We start from the raw sequence: 19,223 nt of genomic DNA on the forward strand, positions 1-19,223 counted from the left end.
GGGTTTAGGTTTTATTTGCTATTCTTTCTCCAGCTCCTTTAAGTGTAGGGTTAGGTTGTGTATTTGAGACCTTTCTTGTTTCTTGAAAAAGGCTTGTATTGGTATATATTTTACTCTTAGGAGTGCCTTTCCTGCCTCCCAATGATTTTGAACACTTGTGTTTTCATTTTCATTTTTTTCCGTGAATTTTTAAAATTCTTCTTTAATTTCCTGGTTGACCCATTCATTCTTTAGTTGGATGCTCTTTAGCCTCCATACATTTGCGTTCTTTCCAACTTCCCCTTGTGGTTGAGTTCTAGTTCAAAGCATTGTCATCTGAAAATAGGTGGGGAATGATCCCACTTGTTTGGTACCAGTTGAGACCTGATTTGTGACCCTGTTATTCTGGAGAATATTTCATGTGCACTAGAGAAGAATGTGTATTCTGTTGCTTTGTGATGGGATGTTCTGAATATATCTGTTAAGTCCATCTGGTCCAGTGTGTCCTTTAAAGCCCTTATTTCCTTGTTGATCTTTTGCTTAGATGATCTGTCCATTTCATTAATGTGGGTGTTAAAGTTATTGTTGATGTGTTTCTTTGATTTTGTTAATAATTGGCTTATATAATTGGCTGCTCACATGTTATGGGCATCAGTATTTACAGTTGTTAGATCTTGTTGGATAGACTCTTTAAGTATGATATAGTGTTCCTCCTCATCTCTTATTTATAATCTTTGGTTTAAAATCTGATTTGTCTGATATAAGGATTGCCACTGGTTTTCCACCCCCTCACTTTTAATCAAGAGATGTCTTGGGGTCTAAAGTGAGTCTCTTGCAGACAGCATATCGATGGGTTTTGTTTTTTTATCCAATCTGACACCCTGTGTCTTTTGATTGGAGTATTTAGCCCATTTACATTCAGGGTAACTATTGAAGGATACGAATTTAGTGCCATTATATTGCCTGTAAGGTGACTGTTACCATATATTGTCTCTGTTCCTTTCTGGTCTATGTTACTTTTAGGCTGTCTCTTTGCTTAGAGGACTCCTTTTAATATTTCTTGGAGGGCTGGTTTGGTGATCACAAATTATTTTAGTTTCTCCTTGTCCTGGAACGTTTTTATCTCCTACTTTCAGTGACTTCATAGCTGGATATAGTATTCTTGGCTGTGTGTTTTTCCTTGTTTAGTACCCTGACTATATCATGCCAGTCCTTTCTGGCCTCCCAGGTGTCTGTGGATAGGTCTGCTGCCAGTCTAATGTTTCTACCATTGTAGGTCACAGACTTCTTGTCCCCGGCTGCTTTCACTATTTTTTCTTTGACTCTTAGATTTGTATAAGTTTTACTACTAGATGTCAGGGTGTTGACCTGTTTTTATTGATTTTGAGAGAGATTCTCTCTGCCTCCTGGATTTTAATGCCTGTTTCCTTCACCAAGTTAGGCAAGTTCCCCATTGTATTTTGCTCCATTATGCCTTTTGCCCCTCTCTTTCTTCTTCTGGGATTCCAGTTATTTTAATATTGTTTTGCTTTATGATATCACTTATCTCTTGAATTATCCCCTTGTGATCCAGTAGTTGTTTCTCTCTCTTTTTCTCAGCTTCTTTATACTTCATCACTTGGTCTTCTGTGTCACTAATTCTCTCTTCTGTCTCATTTATCCTATCAGTTAGGGCTTCCGTTTTTTATTGCACCTCATTAATAGCCTTTTTGATTTCAACTTGGTTAGGTTTTATTTCTCCAGAAAGGGATTCTCTAGTATCTTCTGTTATTTTATCAAGTCCAGCTAGTATCTAAATAATCGTCATTCTGAACTCTAGTTCCAACATCCTGCTAATGTCCATGTTGATTAGCTCCCTGGCAGTTGGTATTGCCTCTCGTTCTTTTTTTGAGGTGAGTTTTTCCATTTTGTCATTTTGTCCAGAGAAAAATAGATGAACAAGCGAACAAAATGTACCAGGGTAATAATGACCCCAGAAAAATATACACTAGACATATCAGAAGAGACCTGAAACTGTGGGGGCAGGGGAGGGGAGAGGAACAAAAAAAGAAGACTATGATCACACTGGTGAATAAAATCCGTGGCATAGTTGAGCCACTACTCCTTCGAACAGGGGCCCAATGTGTGGCAGATCTGGGGAGATCCCCTTCCTCCCCTAGGAGGAGTGGCATGGGACCCTGCCATAGGAGTCTGCCACAGGAATCTGCGGGTTTGGACACTACAAATGGGTCATGTGCTGGAGACAGAAACACTCGGTCACAGGCTGGAAGAGCACAAAGTTCTGCCAGATATCAGGAGACAGGAGTGATTGAGTGCTTTTCTCGGAGGGCTCACTGAGGAGTGGGGCCCTGAGCTCTTGGCTCCTCCACGGCCAGAGATTGGGAGGCTGCCATTTTAATTCCTGTCCTCCAAAGCTGTGCGGAGAGACTTCAGGGAATAAAAGCTACCAGGTCCAAACCCGAGCAGACTACTTAGCCCAGCCCCTGGGCTAAGCCCACTGCAAGTGCGGAGCAATTCCTCCTGTGACAAAGACATTTGAAAATCAATGCAATTGGTCCCTCCCCAAGAAGATCAGCAGCAAGAACATCCAGCCAAGACCAAATCTACTAATCAGTGAGAACTACAAAGGTCCAGTGCTAGGGGAATACAACACACAGAATTCATGGCTTTTTCCCCATGATTTCTTAGTTTTTCAAAGTTAATTTTTAAAATTTTTATTTTTTTCTTTTTCTATTTTTAAAAATTTTTCCTTATTTCCTTTTTCAGCCAATTTCTCAATTCATTTAAAAAAATTTTTAATATCCATTATTACAATCATACTCTATCCCTTCATTGTATTTATTTTTTGTATATATGTAAGCTTTTCTTTCTTTAAAATTTTGGGGTGCAGATTCTTCTAACAGACCAAAATATACCCCAAATCTAGTGTATGGCTTTGTTCTATTCACCTGCCTGATCATATTCTCTCCTTTTTTCCTTTTTTTGTGCTCTGCTGTTGTATCACTTGCTGAGAGTCGGCTGATGGAGGCTCCCTCCCCTCCACGGTCTATCTTCCTGTATATCACCTTGTATTCACTTCTCTGCACGTCCTACCTTCTAGAAAGTGGTCGTTTTTCTGTTCATAGAGTTGCTGTTATTCTTTTCGTCAACCTTCTTTTGAGTTCTTTGGTGTTCAGAATGATTTAATAACTATCTAGCTGAATTCCTGGGACCAGAAGAAATTTAGGTCTCTTACTCCTCTGCCATCTTGGAGCCCCCTCCGAGGAGAGAGAATCTTAAGGAGGCTCCACACTCAGCAAGCAGCCCCCTGCATGCAGCACTCAGTCTCAAGATCCTGAGATAGGGCCTGAGCCAAAACCAAGAGTTGGGCGCTTAACCAGCTGAGCTACTACCCTGGCACCCCTAACCATTTTTTTTTTAAATTAAATTAATTCATTTGAGAGAGCGAGGTCATTGGGAGAAGCAGACTCCCTGCGGAGCAGGGAGGCTGATGCGGGACCTGATCTTGGGACTCCAGGATCATGACCAGAGCCGAAGGCAGTCGCTTAACCAACTGAGCCACCCAGGCGCCACCCTTAACCATTTTTAAGTGTACACTTTAGTGGCATTAAGTACATTCACATTGTTGGGCAGCCCGTTCCCACTGTACATCCCCAGGACTTTTTTTGTTTATGTAACTCTGTATCTGTTAAGCATGTGGATATCCAGTTATTTCCACACCATTTGTTGAAAAGATTATTCTTTTCCCATTGGTTTGTCTTGCCTCCCTTGTTAAAATAATTGTTTTTTTTTTCTGATTTTATTTATTTATTTGACAGAGATCACAAGTAGGCAGAGAGGCAGGTGGTGGTGGTGGTGGGGGAAGCAGGAGGGTCCCTGCTGAGCAGAGAGCCCGATGCGGGGCTCAATCCCAGGACCCTGAGATCATGACCTAAGCCGAAGGCAGAGGCTTAACCCACTGAGCCATCCAGCCACCCCTAAAATAATTATTTTTAAAATATAGAATCTGTAGTTATATTAATAATTTATTTCTAATAGTTGATAATTTATATTTTTTCCTAGTCAGTCTGGCTAGAGATTTATCAGTTTTGTTGATTTTTCTTAAACAGCTTTTGGGGGTGGGGGGTTCCTGGCTGGCTCAGTTGGTAGAGCATGTGATTCTTGATCTCAGGGTTGTGAGTTCAATCCCCATGTTGGGTATAGAGCCTAGTTCAAAAAAAACAAAACAAACCAACTCCTTCTCTTGGGTCCAGGGGGGCAAGCTTTCTTTTTTTTTTTTTTTTTTTAAATTTTCTCTGTTTTCTGTTGTATTGGTTCTTATTTATTTATTCATTTATTATTGCCTATCCTTTTTTGTTAACTTCTTTTTATGATTATATTGTACTCTTCTAAATGTCATTGAGTTGAGACCTTGTATCTTTACTAATGTATGTTTATTGCTGTAAATTTCCTTGTAATACTGCTTTTGTTGTATGTCACAGATTTTAAAATGTAGGTTTTTTTTCATGTAGTTCTACAATTTTCTCATTTCCCTTTTGATTTTCTCTTTGACTTATGGGTTGTTACTTATTTTGAGTATTTGGGGATTTTTGAGATACATTATTACTGATTTCTAATTTAATTCCATTGTAGTCAAATTATGTGATTTGAATTCTTATTAATTATTCTTTCCATATAACTTTTATCAAATAATTTAAACTACTTTTAAACTGTTTTTAGACCATTTACATTTAAAGTGATTTTTTTTTAGAAGATTTTGTTTATTTATTTGACAGACAGAGATCACAGGTAGGCAGAGAGGCAGGCAGAGGGAACGGAAGAAACAGACTCCCTGCCAAGCAGAGAGTCCGTTGTGGGGCTGATCCCAGGATGCTGGGATCATGACCTGAGCCAAAGGCAGAGGCTTAACCCACTGATCCACCCAGGTGCCCCTAAAGTGATTTTTTTTTTTTAAAAGATTTATTTATTTATTTGTCAGAGAGAGAGAGAGAGAGAGAGAGAGAGGAGCGAGAGTGAGCACAAGCAGACAGAGTGGCAGGCAGAGGGAGAAGCAGGCTCCCCGCCGAGCAAGGAGCCCAATGTGGGACTCGATCCCAGGACGCTGGGATCATGACCTGAGCCGAAGGCAGCTGCTTAACCAGCTGAGCCACCCAGGCGTCCCAATAAGTGATTTTTGATAATAGGTAAATTTAAACCTCCTACCTTCCAATTTTTAAAACTTTCTCCTATATGTTCTTTATTCTCATTTCCCTTTTATTCTGCCTTATTTGGGTGTTTTTAAAATGTCTTTATTTTATTTCCTTTGTTGGCTTATTAACTATCACGTGTTTTTTTTTTAAATGGTTACTTTAGGTTTCATAATATACATCTTTAATTTATCACATATACGATATTATACCACTTCACGTGTAATATTATTATCTCTGTTGTTTTGCTGATACAGTTTACTTCCATCTATGTTGTAAATTTCACAATGTATTGGTATCTTTTTTTGGTTAAAATAATCAGTTCTCTTGTAAGGACATTTAAAAACTAAGGGGGATAATTTTTTTATTTATTCTCATTTACCATTTCCTGTGCTTTTCATTCCTTTGGGTAGACCCAGACTGTCATCTAATATGCTATGTCTGAAAAACTTCATTTAATATTTCTTATGGTGCATGTCTGTTAGTGATGGTATCTTTCAACATTTATAATTTAAAATATCTTTTTTCATGTTAGTTTTTGAAAGATATTTGCTCTGGCAACTGCGTTCTTAATAGCATCTTTCAATACCTTAAAGATAAATTTCATTCTCCAGACATGTATAATTCTATTCTCAGGCTGATTTCATGGGTGATCAGAGTTCTTTGGTAGGTAATCAGCTCACTTTAGGGTATAGGTTGAAACGGCGCCTCCTCCTAGTTCCCTGCCATCTTGTCTCCCTAAATTTCATTCTCTTTAGCTTCTTTGATCTTTGGGTTTATAATTTCCATGAAATTTGAAAAGTATTGGGCCATTATTTTCCCTACTTACGTATTTTTTGTTTCTGTTATTTTTATGAGACTAACGTACTGCCTACTGTGCGAATGAGGCACCTTGTTTTTGTTATTTTTATATTTATTGAGTTTCGAGAGAGAAAGCATGCATGTGTACACACAGGAGAACACGGAGAGGGGCAGAGGGAAAATGAGAGAGAGAATCCTCAAGCAGACTCCCTGCTAGATACAGAGCCCCATGTGGGGCTCAATTCCAGGACCCTAAGATCATGACCTGAGCCAAAACCAAGAATCAGATCCTTTAACCGACTGAACCACTCACGTGTCCCTTTCCTGCTTCTTTTGGGTACTCTGACTATTCGTGTACTGGGATGCTTGTTGGTGTTCCACAGTTTGTTCATGCTTTTTTCCTTCAGTCTTGTTTTCTTCTCTTTTGTATAGTGTCTTTTGCTTTGTCCTCATTTTCATTGACTTACTTTCTTTGCAGTGGCTAATCTCCTGCTAATCCCAGCCAGTTGTTTTTTTTTTAAAGATTTATTTATTTATTTATTTGACAGACAGAAATCACAGGTAGGCAGAGAGGCAGGCAGAGAGAGAAAGGGAAGCAGGCTCCCTGCTGAGCAGAGAGCCCGACGTGGGGCTCGATCCCAAGACCCTGGGATCATGACCTGAGCTGAAGGCAGAGGCTTTAACCCACTGAGCCACCCAGGTGCCCCGCAGCCAGTTTTTTAAAATACTAAAATAATTTTTATAATACGAAAACAATCAAATTTCTAAAAAGTCTTTCGTATTTCTACCTAACATGCTTAATCTCTGTCCATATACTTTTTTTTTTTTTAAGATTTTTAAAATTTATTTCACAGACAGAGATCACAGGTAGGTGGAGAGGCAGGCAGAGAGAGGAGGAAGCAGGCTCCCCACTGAACAGAGAGCCTGACGCAGGGCTTGATCCCACGACCCTGGGATTATGACCCGAGGTGAAGATAGAGACCTTAACGCACTGAGCCACCAGGGGCCCCTCCATGTACTTTTTTGAACATAGGAACTACATTTATAATAAATGATTTAATGTTCTTGTTTAGTAGATCTATCATGTATGGATCAATTTCTGTTTATTTTTCTCATTATGACTGGTATTTTCCTCCTTTTCATGTCTGCTGATTTTTTTTTTAAACCTCTGCAATTACTAGTTTATTAGTATCATCCAGGACTCAGATGTTCAGTACTCCTCCTGAAATTACATAAACAAATGCAAATGGAAAGAATCCAAGTCAAAATTATATAACAAAACACCACTCCATCACAAAAGCATGTAAAATTACAAGAACGCTATTTTAAAACACTGGCACTTTAAGAGAACGATAATCTTAGAAAACTGCAAAATTGCCAAATTGTTCCCTAAACTGCTAAGTAGATAAACATGAGTCTGATGAATGAGTTAGGGTTTTGTCAAGAAAAATCAAATTCAAATCAGGTAACTCATACTGAAATACAAAGTTTTATGTGTCTTCTTCCTTTAGGTCTATTTGACTTATATAAAGGAGCAAACGATAATATAAGAAAATACACCTGATTTTAAATGTGGCATACATTTTATAAGTTGGCCCAATTAATTAAAAATACCTTTAATGAAAGTCAAGTTTCCTAAGAAATCCGTATTCAGATAAATAGGAGAAGACATTTAGAGCCAGCTCCCACACCCCCCCTTTTTTTCCAGACCCTTTGCTGGGACTAATGTCAACAAAAAATTTAATATGGCAGTGTTGTATTTTAAGCTCGTGCTTTTGGGATACATTCTCAGGTCTTCTTCTTTTTTTTTTAATCTTTTTTTAAAGATTATTTATTTCTTTATTTGACAGAGAGAGATCACAAGTAGGCAGAGAGCGAGGGGGAAGCAGGCTCCCCACTGAGCAGAGAGCCCGATGTGGGGCTTGATCCCAGGACCCTGAGATCATGACCTGAGCCGAAGGCAGAGGCTTAAACCACTGAGCCACCCAGGTGCCCCTCAGTCTTCTTTAATGTGGGAACTGCAAATATAACTGCCATTACATGGTAATGGGAGTTAAGGAATGTAGAGTCCTCATGTAAAGATTACAACATACTTTTCTCTTAGTCCTTCAAGGACAGACTTTTCAAAATGTTTGATTCTACTGATCCTATGCTGTGATTAGACTGATTACTCTTCACTTTATAAATGTGACTGGGCTATGTGAGATCTGGTATCAGTCGATTAAGATTTGAGTTTCCGTTATGGATGAAAACTATCTTAGTTCAACTTTTATTACCCTCATCATGAGTATGCAGGGTGCAGACAAAAGCTTTTTATCAGCTAACTATCTGAAAAGATAAACACTGTAATAATCCATGTAATGCAAATGGGCAAAAGCAAAAGACTACCTTCCCCTTAAGAAGAAAAATTTCAGACCTATGAAAAGGACAATAATACTAATTTTAAAAAATGGTGTTTACTTAGAAGCACTCAGAATGTCAACAGAACAGCTGCAACTTTTTTTCTTTGCAATTACAGAGTGGTATTCGTTAACAGAACAACAATTATTTTGTAGAAGCTACGTCAGAGACAACTGAAGATGAAAAGTTGCCACCCCAATATATAACTAATTTGTGCTGTGCACCAACAAGAACCTGCTTTAAGGTTCCATGCTAGTTTACAACCCCGATACTGTACCTGGCAAGGTTAAGTGGCTATTGAAAATACCACCAGGACAGGGCTATCTAAAGACATTCTCTGCTGATTTTTTTAAAAGATTTTATTTATTTATTAGAGAGAGATCACAAGTAGGTAGAGAGGCAGGCAGAGAGGCAGGCAGAGAGGGGGAAGCAGGCTCCCTGCTGAGCAGAGAGCCCGATGCGGGGCTTGATCCCAGAACCCTGAGATCATGACCTGAGCCAAAGGCAGAGGCTCAACCCACTGAGCCACCCAGGCGCCCCTGTCTGCTGATTTTTGATTGGATGCCAGGCATTGTCAATTTTACCTTGTTGGGTGCTGAAATTTTTGTATTACTATGAATATTGTTGAGGTTTGTTTTGGGACACAGTTAAGTTCCTTGGAAACGGCTTTATTATTATTATTATTTTTAGGCTTTTTAAAAATTCTGTTAGGTGGGACCAGAGTGGTCTTTAGAACTCATTTTACCCCACTACGAAGACATTGCCCCTTTGAGCATTGTATTTGATATTCTGTGAATTAGAAGGTTTTCTGCTCTAGCCGGAAGGTATACAGACTGTTGCTGTGGGCACTGTGAGTCTTGGCCAGTGGTATGCTGGAGCTTGTGAGGGCTATTTGTTAAAATGTTAGGAAGTTTCTGGGGTGGTTTAATTCTTTTTTTTTTTTTTTTTAAAGATTTTATTTTTAAGTAAACTCTGCACCCATCTTGCGGCTCGAACCCAGAACCCCGAAATCAAGAGTTGCCTGACTAAGCCAGCCAGGAGCCCCTGTGCTGGTTTAATTCTTTTTTTTTTTTTTTTTTTTAAGATTTTATTTATTTATTTGACAGAGATCACAAGTAGGCAGAGAGGCAGGCAGAGAGAGAGGAGGAAGCAGGCTCCCGGCTGAGCAGAGAGCCTGATGCGTGGCTCAGTCCCAGGACCCCGGGATCATGACCTGAGCCGAAGGCAGAGGCTTAACCCACTGAGCCACCCAGGCGCTCCTGGTTTAATTCTTAATAGAATTAAATTGTATGTGCTTATAATTTAATCAGTTATATTGAGAACAAAGGATGATACCTCAAAGCTCATTACCTCAGTATTCTATTATTACATGTTACGGTTTTTATGCACAGGTGATAATTTACATCTGTTATATCTCTGTGGTACAAATACTATATAATGTTTGATGTGCTACCATGCATCTTTTTCTAACTTAGCCCTAAGTGATAGTTAATAGCTTGAAATTGCTGCAGATGGGAATATTCATACCACAGACATTGGTAATCCTGTAAACCAATAACTACAAAGCACTAAACTGCTCCTGGTTGTTAAAAATTTTCCAGCATACCCCTGGCTGTGGATATCATTCTCTGTATTCCTTATGGATGTTTTTCCAGGCCTTGGACATGCACACTGATCAGTACTTTGGTTAGACTTGAGGGGGATTTCTGCAGATCATCTGATGTTCTGGGGACCGTAGTTACTTTGGCCTCCCCAAACGACTCAGTTCATCTTTTTAACTCAGGGAGGTTGTTGATTACCCTCCACACTCTGTAGTCTGGAAACTCTCCCATCAGTAAGCTCGAGCAATTATCAACTTTGCCTCATTTGTTTCTCGTCTTTCATTGACCATTGTCCTCGGTTACATTGTCTGGTTTCCAGTGTCTGTTGTCCAGAATTTTAGTTGTTTTTCATTGTTTTGGGTAGCAACATAAATCTCATTCCTGTTACTTTGTCTTGGCCAGAAGTGGAAGTCCGTTGGAAACATTTTAGTTAGGAGGGAGACATAGGTGTGCATTTTAGATCACTCTGTAGAACATGCATTTGTAAGGGATGAGACTTAAGGTAGAAGGACCAGTTACATGTCAGGTAAGTTAGTTAAAGTGAATGATGAAAGCCTAAGGTTGGTCTTGGATGCTGATAACTACAGAGGTGGGGGACAATATGGGAAATATGGGAATATGGGAAATATGTAGGGGTAAGTATCTAGTATAGGGTTTCTAAAAGGATGGATCATGAGCTATTTGCATCTGAATCACCTGTGGTGTTTGATAAAATGAAGATTCTGTGCCCTACCCCAAGTTTATTGAATCCGAATTTCTAAGGATGAGGCTTAGAAATTTCCAGTTTATTTTATTTAAATATTTTATTTTTTAAAAAAGATTTATTTGTTTTAGAACACACTCAAGCGTGGTGGAAAGGGGCAGAGGAGAGGGAGAGAGAATCTCAAGCAGACTCCCTGCTGAGTGCAGAACTTGGCATAGGGCTCAACCCCACAACTCTGAGATCATAACCTGAGCTGAAAATCAAGAGTCCGACTGTTAACTGAGTCACCCAAGTGCCCCTAAAAGTTTTATTTTTAAATAGTCTCTACCACTAACGTGGGGCTTGAACCCACAACTCTGAGATCAAGAGTCGCTTGCTCCATTGACTGAACTGGCCAGGCACTCCTGGAAATTTGCATTTTAAACAGGTACCTAGGGTAATGCTTATGAACACTAATGCTTCAGAAGAAACTGATGTAACTTTTTTCAAAGTAAGATCCGTATCCTTGGGGAGCAAAGTATTGCAATGACCTAAAGTACTTAACTAAAGGTACAGATTTATGCATGCATATCCAGAACTCTACTGAATGTGAATTTCTGGGGTGGTAGGGTGCAGGAATTCCTTAGGCACACTAGTGTTTGAAAACCACTAAGCTAAAGTACTTCAGAGACATAATCTCTTCTGAACTTCAGAGTAACCCTGAGAAGTACTCCTGTTTTATAGATGAGGAAATGAAGCACAGAAGAGCCAAGTGGCTTACTCATGGTCAGTTAGTTGTTGGTTAATTTTGATGATAGGGAATCCTGTTTCTTTCTCCTTCTATCAAACCTGATGCTTCTGCTACCTTTGTGTTGACTGTGAGATATAGGCTCATCTCTAAAGTCTTTTGAAGGCATCCAGGGCACACTGAAACCATGGTTCCAAACAACTTAGGGAGCCAGGAAAGTGTGCTCTTCTTTGGTTATACTTTGCACCAAATATTCAGTTTAGTTTTCTATAGCAAATGATAAGTTTAATTGTCTAGCAAAGGTGTTTCTGTCCCTGACTATTGTTATCTTAATGCTTTTACAGTCGCCTTTGAATGTCCTTGTCTGTTTCTTTTAAAATTAAAGACAGGGTATAGTGCACAATTCAGTATTTTCACTTATAACAACTGAAGAATTGGGTACTAATATGAATCTATATATAACTTTTGTTTTGAATGTTTTCCAAGGTTCTATAAAACTAAAAAAAAATTCCGGTGTCTTATAATTTAGGTTGCATTTAGCTTAGATGTCACAGTTTTACTTTGTTATGTAGCTTATAACTTTGTTTTATCAGTAGAACTGGTAATATTTTCTAGTGGGATTTTCTGTAGTCTTTTGAAGTGATTTCATATGTGCCATGAATCTTAGATCTTGTAATCTATTTAGCACAGTAGCACCAGTGTTAGACTGCAAATAGTAGGAAAAGTAATTCTTTTCAGTCAAGATTGGTTTTGGATTTGCCTTTGGAATTCTTGAATAGTCTGTTGATTTTATTAGTATGTGAAAACAAGCAAAGTTCTGTGGCAAGGAATACATACGAAGGCCTTAGAAATAGGATTTAAATGGTTTGTTTTCTATTTTGTATGCTTTTAAAAGACAAAATAGCTAAGTTTTTTAAATTTCTGAAAGTTACTATAGCTTAATAATTCAAAAAGAAAATTACTGTAGTTGTCACAAATTGAACTAGTTTATCTGCCCCTTTTGAAATGTATAGTGAAGGAAACAAAAATGAAAGAATGCAGTGTAAGGAATATAAGAATTTTGGCTAGTTTAATTTGCTTATTACAAAAGAATTTATAGCAACTTTTAAGCTTAGGAATACTCAAGATTTTAGTGTTTACATTAATAGTGTTAATTTTTTATGGCATTGTTTAACATTTATAAACAAATGAATAGACTTGTTTTAAGTACTTGGTGATAGATATCAGTATTTCTTAAACACTATTCTGTTGTCTTGTTCTCTTGTTTTTTTTTAAATTGAAACATAATTGATAAAACATTATATTAGTTTCTACTCTGGTATAATGAAACTTTTCGCTGGTAAGATCTGGCAGGTTGACAACTCCAGTATCAAATTTTATTCACAAACAGGTTTAAGGCTATCTATCTCCTTCCTTCCTTCCTTCCATTTTTGAGAGACAGAGAATGTGTTCACATGCCCACACAAGTAGGGGAGAGGGAGAAAGAGAATCTCAAACAGGTGTCACGCCCAGCATGAAGCCCAACTTGGGACTTGATCTCAAGACCCTGAGATCATGATGTGAGCCAAAATCAAGAGTTGGACATCTGACCAAATGAGCCACCCAAGGGCACTCCAGCTATCTGCATTTCTATGCATTTTCTGTTTATTATATAGGAATTTAGAGTGGCACACAATGGTAAATCATTTTAGAATGCCATTCTTATGTTTCTGTGATACATATGAATGAGTTTTTTAGTAGCTCACTTTTCTACTAATAAACTGGTTGAAATGACTTAAAGTTTTATATAATGCTTTTGGTCATGATTATGGGCACATTGTTGTGTTTCTCAGAGTTGTAATCTATAACCATGTTATGTTTTTAAGAAGCTTACTTTTAGGGAACGTTTGGATAGCTTCATCTTGATTTATTTCATCACATTTATCTTCTTTTTACTGCCAAAATAATGTTCACAAATGATTCATAGAGGGATAATCTAAATAAAAGACAAAATCATTACTTTAAAAGACATGGGATGTTTTAAAGTCACATTTAAGAAAAAGTCATGATCTTTTTTACTGCATTTTTAACCATTACAGATTTATTCCCTAGTATTATTGTAAAACACACACACACAAAATACTTTTCTGTTAATGCCTGAGCGGTTACAGGCATCTGGAAAATGAGCTCTGTCTACATTGGGAGTCAGAGAAGGAATCTATGGCGCTCCCAAATTTGTAAGAATTTTAATTTAGAATTAAATCTTGAAACATTTTATGTGGGTACTCTGAGAAGCATTTGTAAGAGTATTAACAAATCATCTCAGTCTGTTGAAGATAGCACAGATTTTGTAGCCTAATATAAGGAATTATTTGTGCAGCTTAGAGAATGCAGTGTGTTATCTAAGTATTTAGAAATACCACTTTTGTCCACATATCTGTAAAGAGTAACACATCCATAGTGACTATATTGTGGTTTCCCTTCACAGATATCAAGTTGTGCTAGTACAACCATATAAATAATTAATACCTGAAGTCTCAATGTAACATGGACAGTAACAGTGATGACAGATAAATACAGACGCTTGGGGATCAAATACTAGGCGAAAAACACTTTTAAAAAGGTAAGAAAAAAAATGTAATCTTAATTAAGGCCAAGTGGGCTTTAGTTAGTAGAAGTAATTGACTACAGTTTCTTTTTCAGTGTATCAGGCTTTTAAGAAACACATCTGGGTGATCCTGTCTATCTTAATATTGGTAGAACTCAGCTGTAAGTATCAGTTCTGTGAAAATGACAGTTGCAGATACTCTTGCTTGGTAAATATAATGAGTGAGGTTCCTTTAGTAAACCCAATCCACACTGGGTAGGAGGTGGCCGACTGGAAATGGAATAAAGTGCTAGAAAGGGTATGTCCATGTGTACTCAGAGACACATCTTAAATTTTGGATCCTCTGCCCCTGATGTTTGCCACCCCCACCACACAATATAGAAGGTAATATTTTGCCCTGTTTGTGAAAGGCTTTTGAGGTTGGGTATTAAGGAGTTGGCAGTTGGAATCTTTGTTGTAAGATGAGTGAATTTTCAAGTCAAGGGTACTTTTTGTAGGATCATGTTTTCACTGTGCACTCTCCTTATATTAGTTTAGAATATTTCTTAATGTAGTATTATATTATTTTATTTAGACAATTTTCCTACCTCATGTTTTTCAAGAATTTATAGGCGATATTTGTGAGAGATTGCATCTCTTGATATTAGATATTATTAGTGATTTAGCTGACTAAAATTGTTTATTTTTACTAGGCAGTAACTAGTTCACAATGTTTGTTAACTACATCAGTTTTAAAATTGTAATCCTTCACTGTGAAAATCTTTTAGAATATCTACTTTTAGAATATAATAAAGTGATTGTCTGCATCATAAACATTACTAGTCTTTTTCCTGGTATTCCTTCTTGTTTCCAAATGGGCACTTAACCATTTAGCCAGATTCTCTGAAAAGGATATCATATATACATTATCATAAAGTAAAACTCTTAGTTAACAAGACTGCCCAAGAAATGGAGTGCACTTAGATTAATTAAAATATCTGGCCAACAAAATCCGTATTGTTTTTGTCCTAGTTGAAAATCCATATACAAAAATAATAGAAAATTTTCTTCATTATAGAGTCTTAAGGCACTTTAGTAATCATCAGGGTTATCGTATAGATATTTGAAGACTTAGTTGATTCTTTGGTGTGCATAATTTATTTTTGTTGTTCAGTCCCCAGTTTTGAATACTTGAAGGCCAAGATTTGGGAGGCCTCTAGAATAAGAGTTAAGAGATTATAAATTCTGTATGAGAAATTTTTATCAAAGGCAATCTTGGGGTCACTTCAAAACGATAATGCCCATAGACTCTAGAGAAGAATGGAGCCACATTTTGATGCAAACTAATAATGAGTCGTTGGGAAGATTCAGTGTATTTCAAGGTCTTTTTGGTTTGTTTTTGTTGGTTTTTAAACATCATTTTCTAGTTTCTTGGTATCTCTGAGGCTATAGAGTTACTAAGAAGTATCAGAGATGTTACTGTGAATAGATATTCTGTTATCTGCTGTTTCCTCTTATAGAAGAGGTAAATCTGTTAGCCTAAGTTAATTTGTTTCTTTAATTTTTTTTATTATTTTATTTTAAAGAAAGGAATTTAGGAGGTTCTAGTATTCTCCATGGCTGAAGCTGAGAGTCTGAAACCCTGATGCTTAAGCTCTATTCTAGATCATAGCTCCAACTCCTACAGGATATAAGGAAAAGAGATAATATTTCCACAATGATAGATCTTTGGTTGTACAGGTAAGTTATTTAGTTTTGCAGTAGTGAAGACAACTGTAGTTTGATAATTTTTGTGGGAGGGTTAACTTGTTATATTTCTATACTTTCTTCTGCATGCATATTGTGCAGTCTGTCTGGCAGTTCATAGGAATGTGGAGCTGTAGGGAATGGGTTAGGGATGAAATATTTTCCCACTCTTCCCAACAGGGATATAAATGAAGTGACTAAGTATGTTGGAATCTCTAGAGCATTATACCTGTCCTTGACACTTTAGGTATTTTTGATTAAAGGGGCATTATAAAATTCCTTGACTTACTGCTTCTCCCCAATTTTCTTTCAAAGTATGCATTCATTCAGCATTCTATGTATCTATCTGTGTCACCTATCTGTCATATATCTGTCTCTCTTAATGGGGAAGAAAGAAGAGATCCCTTTATATAAGGCAGTACATAATAGAATTCACAGCTTCAAAACACAAATATTAAGAACTTTCAACTTGAATTGCATTGGTGGGTCCCTACGTTTCACCCTCCTACTTTTAACCTAATAGTGGTAATTGCTCAACTAAAGAAATTTGTCTTAAAAGAACTGTATGACAAGGATAGTCTGAACCGTTACTAAGCAACTCATGTTTATGTTCTAGGTAGAAGAATCATATTGGTAACACTTTCCAGTTACTCTTGCTCTTTTTGCCTTTCACTTTGGTTTGATATGGTATCATGACCAGTTTCCAAAAAATTGTTCAATTAATAAAACTAAATATTGTGATGATAAATATCGGCTAGAAGGTTGATGTTAATGGATGATTGCCAGTCTCTCAATTCCCAAAATAAATCATACTTCTTTAGTAATTATAGTGGAGCAAAAGGTTATAGGCATTATTTTTGAAAAATCTTTTTGAGATTTCTTTCTCATAAGTAAAGGTGATAGCTAGAGTAGTGTTTTATTAGGTGGACCATTTTAGTTTTATTCCTGTTAGTTCATATTGATGCAGTTCTGCAGATGGTGTTCCAGGGGCTGGATATTTATAGTCTGAAATACAGCTGATACTGTATTTCAGAATCCTGCAGTTAGATTTGAGGTAAAGGTAGATTCAAATTTGGGGGAGAATAGTTTGACAGCATGGGTGAGATATTAGAATTATAGGTAAGATTTGGAGCTTAATATGAATAGACAGGTTAAAATTTGGTTGACTGTCCTTGATGTGCAGTCCAGTAGGAGGAAAACTTACGAGGGTGGAGAAGAAAGGAAGGGACTCTATTTAATTTTCGTGATTGCTTGGTCATATTCTCTTCTGTTTTAGGAAGTGCCATATTCATTAGTTGATGTATATAACTTCATTCTAGTTGCTAGATTGCATTTTGCCATATAAATATGTTAACTAACAGTTTCGCTTAATTCTGAAATTAGAGTGATTGAATTTCTAGTCCTAGTTGGGTGCTGGCTAAGCTTTTCACCATGTGTCTCCTATTTAGTAAATAGTAAATAGAAAATACCCTAGCAAGGGTATTTTCTGAGATACTTCGTTTGTAAATAAGTTCCCTTTTTTTCCCTTAGTAATTTAATTTTTAGTAGGAATATAATTTTGTGCTCCAAACCTCTTCACTGAATTTCTTCAGTAACTATATTATGCAGCTAAAACGAGGAGGACAACTACTTTAGTCTATAATACTTAGCTAAGCATGGCAAAACAACATTGAGACTTGGTTGAGATAATCAAGACAGTTTTAGTCCCTTTTTGGTAACTGAAATTTGCACTTGATTTATTAGATAACTACAGAAAGTGTGTGCCTTTATATATGCCTATTCAAAGTAGAAAAGATGAAGAAAAAGGTTAGAACAGAAGAAAACAACCTCAGAGGGAAGAGTGTTTAAATTTCATTTAATTTTCAGAATTTTTACCAGTTTATTACCTTAAGCACATGCAGTGTTATTGTCAGGCAAGAGATTGAGTCCTCTCTTTGGTACTACTTAAGCCAGAGTAATCCTGGTTTTATTTATGCATTTTTATTACTAGAATCAAATAAGGAATTAAAGGATATATTATAAATAGGTCTAATTTAGTTTGAACCTGATGACTGTTATTTTAAAAGAATTCTGTCTGGATGTAGTGGTCTGAGTCAGTGCTTCTCAAATCCTGATAGGCAAATAAATCACCTGGGAATCTGATTAATTGGTAGGTCTGGGGCAGGGCCTGATATTCTGCATTTCCAACAAGCTTCCAAGGGATGCCATGATGCTGGTTTTTCAGGCCACACTTTGACTTGCGAGAGTTTGAGGTACCAAAAGGGCCGGTCCTTGTATAAAACAGGTTTGCTTTAAATATGGCTCAGTAGCACAGGATTTGAGAACTTTAACTATAATGGACTTCACTATGGTTGATGAATGGAATAAAAATGCTTTTTAGGGATCGGAAGAAACAAAAAGAGGTTTCATCTTTCATATTAATCAGTGTTTTGATCACTGGAATAGTGAAGAAATAGGCCCTCATTGAAATTTCCTCATTGAAATTAGTGTTTTATAATTACATATATTTTGTATACGTGTATAATACTATGTAATAGTATTATATGTATATATAGTATTATATGTATATAATACATGCTATGTAATGTATTATATGTATATAATACATGCTATGTAATGTATTATATGTATATAATACATGCTATGTAATGTATTATATGTATATAATACATGCTATGTAATGTATTATATACATATAATACATGCTATGTAATGTATTATATACATATAATACTATATTATTATATGTAATAACAATATATATGTTCTTTACAAGTAACTAATAATAATAGGTTTATTTTATTAATAATGACAAGGCAGAGATTTTGCTTTCATTTAGATTGGTAGGAAAGGAAAGAAGGGCTGGGGTGCCTGTTACTGCAATCCTTTGAGGTTTAAATATTCTTAATTGGCACCACATTTTAAAAAGTAAAGATTAAGGGGCGCCTGGGTGGCTCAGTGGGTTAAAGCCTCTGCCTTCGGCTCAAGTCATGATCCCAGGGTCCTGGGATCGAGCCCCACATTGGGCTCTCTGCTCAACGGGAGCCTGCTTCCCTTCCTCTCTCTCTGCCTGCCTCTCTGCCTACCTGTGATCGCTGTCTGTCAAATAAATAAATAAAATCTTTTTTTTTTAAAGTAAAGAGATTATTTTTTGTGTGTTTATAAAATATTAACTATTGCCAGTATTATTTTTGAATCATAAATTATGAACATAATCAGTTTTGAATAATAAATTATGAATATAATTAAATTAGCATGAACTATTTGCATTAGATTTTGTAAGGAAAGCTTAAAAATTATGTTTCTTTTGTCTATTTACATAGGTAATATTTAAAAATCAGTAATCTTCAAATTTGAGAGTTACAGATTTGGGTATCTGAAACAAATAAACCGATTTTAGTAATTTTTAGTTTTTGCTTTTTAAAACTACCATTTGAAATTTAGCTTAAAATTTTTGTAATTAAAAGTGGGTATTTATGGGACATTCAGTATTTATTAGCTGTGATTTAAAATG

The 19,223-nt window shown here is 36.6% G+C and overlaps 1 protein-coding gene across 5 annotated transcripts in view; it reads left to right on the plus strand.

Annotated features, from left to right (window-relative positions):
- The window catches only part of ZZZ3 (zinc finger ZZ-type containing 3), a 119,593-nt gene that overhangs the window by 36,355 nt on the left and 64,015 nt on the right, over window positions 1-19,223 (plus strand). For 2 of the 5 annotated variants that reach the window (XM_080801031.1, XM_080801033.1), the window contains exons 2-4: window positions 13,865-13,999; window positions 14,080-14,145; window positions 15,550-15,703. The exons of 1 other annotated variant lie outside the window; for it this stretch is intronic. The gene's annotated coding sequence lies outside the window, so the exon portion shown is untranslated. The remainder of the gene's footprint in view (window positions 1-13,864; window positions 14,000-14,079; window positions 14,146-15,549; window positions 15,704-19,223) is intronic. 2 more of the 5 variants (XM_080801030.1, XM_080801034.1) reach the window with 1 other exon arrangement.

Source organism: Martes martes (genome assembly GCF_963455335.1).
Source record: "Martes martes genome assembly, chromosome: 4".
Taxonomy (NCBI): Eukaryota; Metazoa; Chordata; class Mammalia; order Carnivora; family Mustelidae; genus Martes; species Martes martes.